At 40.2% G+C, this 4,445-nt stretch overlaps 1 non-coding gene across 1 annotated transcript; it reads left to right on the plus strand.

Annotated features, from left to right (window-relative positions):
- Positions 1-902: 902 nt before the first annotated feature.
- LOC118488607 lies at positions 903-1,099 on the plus strand. Its single transcript, XR_004885151.1, has one exon. It is a non-coding gene; the product is annotated as a U2 spliceosomal RNA (small nuclear RNA).
- Positions 1,100-4,445: the final 3,346 nt, after the last annotated feature.

The raw sequence follows: 4,445 nt of genomic DNA on the forward strand, positions 1-4,445 counted from the left end.
GTTACGAAAGTGAAACCACAGGGACTGAAATGGTTATGAAAGTGAAACCACAGGGGCTGAAATCGCAATTTTTAAACTAAAGGACTGAAATAGTGATTTTTGACAAACCACAGGGACCAAAACAGTAATTAACTCTAAAATGATATAAAAAAGAGTTAATTACTGTTTTCGTCCCTGTTGTTTGTCAAAAATCACTATTTCAGTCCATTAGTTTAAAAATTGCGATTTCAGTCCCTGTGGTTTCACTTTCGTAACCATTTCAGTCCACCTCGTAACCATTTCAGTCCCTGTACTTAACAGAATAATGGATCGAAATGGTTACGAAAGTGAAACCACAGGGACTGAAATGGTTATGAAAGTGAAACCACAGGGGCTGAAATCGCAATTTTTAAACTAAAGGACTGAAATAGTGATTTTTGACAAACCACAGGGACCAAAACAGTAATTAACTCTAAAATGATATAAAAAAGAGTTAATTACTGTTTTCGTCCCTGTTGTTTGTCAAAAATCACTATTTCAGTCCATTACTTTAAAAATTGCGATTTCAGTCCCTGTGGTTACACTTTCGTAACCATTTCAGTCCACCTCGTAACCATTTCAGTCCCTGTACTTACATAATAAATGGATTGATATGGTTACGAAAGTGAAACCGCAGGATGGTTACGAAAGTGAAACCACAGGGACTGAAATCGCAAATTTTAAACTAATGGACTGAAATAGTGATTTTTAACAAACCATAGGGACGAAAACAGTAATTAACTCTATAAAAAAGCTAGTATTATTAGAATTCAGGCATTAATTTATGGAAAAAGGTCTCTCCCAATCCCACATCCGCGGCTAAATGAGGAATACAAAGATAAAGTGAAGGTGTATGTAAACAGCGGCCCAAGGAAGGAGAAAGCATACCTTTCTCGGCCTTTTGGCTAAGATCAAATGTAGTATATGTTCTTATCAGTTTAATATCTGATACGTGGGCTATCGGCCCACTCGATATTAATCTTATTTTTTATGGGGAAAGGCCCATCTCAATAGCTTGCTATTGGGGTCGTTAAGCGTCGCCTTGGCGTTAAACTACTGCCTCGCATCCCTCGAATATTGTCACACCCCCAAAATCCACCTGCGGAGTATCACCGCTTGGGAGCGTGACTGACCAGGATCAAGCCACCAATCATATAGAACAATGTATATAGTTAAAGTAATAGCAATTAAACCAAATCAAATCCATATGAAAGGTGTTTCCAAAACATAAGTAAGTTATCACTATTTAGCGGAAGCGTATAAGTAAAACCCAATATAAATAAGTATGTAATGTCATAAAGTGTTCAACAAACAATCACAGTCCAAGCCCACAACGACCAGCTCCTCCCTGTGCAAGCTCCATGTATCTAACGACCTGCAAGGCATGTAACAGAGGATCAACAACTAGTTGAGCGAGTTCACAGAAAGTAAATGCGTAATAGTAAGTTCGTTTGTAACATGTGGCTCTACTGGGCCGATAGTACGTTCTATTGGTGGGGGCTTCCCATGTTGTATAACCACTAGACTATTCGTAACCATAAGTGTTCTACATATCCCGAGAACAGTAACACGTACAAGTTTACATAGGTTTTACGTAAGTAATCCTTCACAACCGAGGATAGGGGTACGCGGGGGTTTACGTAGGTTTTACGTAAGTAATCCTTCACAACCGAGGATAGGGGTACGCGGGGGTTTACGTAGGTTTTACGTAAGTAATCCTTGACAACCGAGGATAAGGGTACGCGGGGGTTTACGTAGGTTTTACGTAAGTGCCTGACACAACCGAGGCAGTAGTGAGTATAATTTCACGTAGGTTTTACGTGAGTATCCTTCACAACCGAGGATAGCGAGTAGCATAAGTATACGTAGGTTTTACGTATGTGTCCTGCACAACCGAGGACGATGGTATGGTAGTCTAGTAATAGAGTAAGTACGATTCTATTCAATCTCATTCCTTCAATCCCAATTCCCGTGCCCTGGGAATCCCATGCCTTAGTAAGAGTGTGAACTCACCTCGATTTGCTCGGTATGTTATTGCTTCTAGGGTTAATTAGTGCTTAAGTCCGTTACTCACGACCTAAGGTATATTGCACATAAATCCAAGATAAGTGTTGGTGTTCAATTAGGGTTTACAGGTTCTTGATGCTCAAACAGTAACTTACAGAATCATATTACACAGTAGCATGTAGTTATAGTATCATACAGTACCAAGCAGTATCATTCAGTAACATGCAGTATCTTAACATGCAGTAACAAGTAACAGGCAGTATGTTCTTCATCCAGGGTTTCAACATAGTACTAACAGGAAGCTCGGATCATGTATCACCTTCAAACTCAGAATATATATAAACATCAAAGCATCACGTATCAAACTCAGACAAGATCATCAATAATTTAAAGTTCGGACATTATTGCCCATGCACAAAGAATTCGGACCAATGTGGGTGTGTTTATAGCTCGGACAGAACATGGGGGGTGGGGGTTTAAAACTCGGATAACATGAATGAGGGAGTAAAAGGTCGGACATGAGGGAGTGGCCAAGAAACCCGGACCAACTCACACCCCTAAGAAAAACTCGGACCTCCCCCCTTGTCTAATAAAAAGCTCGGACACCCCTATCATGCACAAAAGTCGGACTAAGGGGGTTTCCCTTACAAAATTCGGACAAAGTGTCATATATAAGAAAAACTCGGACTACATGTGTAATCTTCAAATAATTCGGACAAGATACAAAGTATAATACTCGGACCCATGCTTAACTTATAAAACTCGGATCCTTTTCAATGCTTAAAGGTCGGACAACATCTCTATTTCAAAACTCAGACAATTACAAATTCATTCACAAAACTCTGAGAAGCATTTCAATCATTCGAGAGCAGAACATCATTCACGTGCACATCAGTTACGTTTTAGTATTTCATACAATCCAAAACCCTAATTTTCTTATGCATTCTGTATAGCGGTAAATCCGATTTCTTAATCAATCATTCTACAAATCAAGTATCTTAATCATCAAGCAATGATTACGCAATGATCAACATCCTTTCATAATAAATCAGACTCAATCAAAACCACAGAAGTATCAAACAAGAGCTAGGGTTTTCATGAACACACAATCAAGAATTGATAATGTTCAAACAATCAATTAGGTTTACAAGTATTACAATAATCGATAAACAATTACCTTGAATGATTCTAGTGAAAGATGAATCAAAAGTGCGGAAATGTCTTGTGCCAATGATGATGATGGTGATGATTGCTAGGGGATTAGAGAATACAGTACTTTGGTTTTGTGAAAAATGATTAGTGAACAAGGAATTAGGGTTAAGTATAGTTTAATTTTCACTAATTACTCTACACACCCTGAATTACTAAATCTTACACAAGCACACCATCTCACATCAATTTCACAGTTTCACCACCAAGTTCACATATTTGACAAGTCTATCATAATTAACACATAACCATGCACACAATACACTTCATTGAACCAAAACGTACACAATTCCATAGCAATCAATTGTGCAAATAAACAGCTAAACAATACATGAACTTGCAATAAATGCGAAATAGAAATCTTGGAAATTCGAGTTGTCACATTATCCCCAACTTGAAAGAAATTCCGTCCCGAAATTTAGCATGCGGTTACTGAGGAAGCTAGGTGAGTTATATCGTTTACTGATTTTCCTGGGGTGTCACATCACCCCCCCGTTGATTTGGAATTTCGTCCCGAAATTCAGTAGTAGTAGCTTCAGCCTCAGTAGTGGTTGCATTGGTTCCGAATAACTGGGGGTACTTTTCTGTCATCTAGTCTTCGCGTTCCTAGGTGTACTCTGGGCCACGTTTGGAGTTCCAACGAACTCGAACAAGAGGGATTCTCTTGTTTTTGAGGACCTTAACATCCCGGTCCGTGATTTCAACTGGCTCCTCGACAAACTGCAACCGCTCGTCGATAGTGAGTTCCTTAAAAGGAACTATGAGGGTCTCATCTGACAGGCATTTCTTCAGATTCGACACGTGAAATACATTGTGAACTGCACCGAGTTCAGCTGGTAGGTTTAGCTTGTAGGCCACTTTGCCTATTTTCTCAATGATCTCGAACGGTCCGACATACCGCGGATTTAGTTTGCCCCGTTTGCCAAAACGAACCACACCCTTCCAGGGTGAGACTTTAAGTAAAACCCGGTCCCCGACCTGAAATTCCAAAGGCTTCCTACGCTTGTCCGCGTAGCTTTTCTGACGGTCGCGTGCTGCCGCCATGCGTTGTCGTATTTGTGCAATCTTTTCTGTGGCGTCCACTACAATCTCCGGACCCGTGATCTGACTATCCCCCACCTCTGCCCAACAGAGAGGTGACCAGCATTTACGCCCGTACAATGCCTCGAATGGAGCGGCTTGTATGCTGGTGTGGTAACTCTTATTATACG

The sequence above is a fragment of the Helianthus annuus genome, chromosome 16, assembly GCF_002127325.2.
Source record: "Helianthus annuus cultivar XRQ/B chromosome 16, HanXRQr2.0-SUNRISE, whole genome shotgun sequence".
Lineage (NCBI taxonomy): Eukaryota > Viridiplantae > Streptophyta > Magnoliopsida > Asterales > Asteraceae > Helianthus > Helianthus annuus.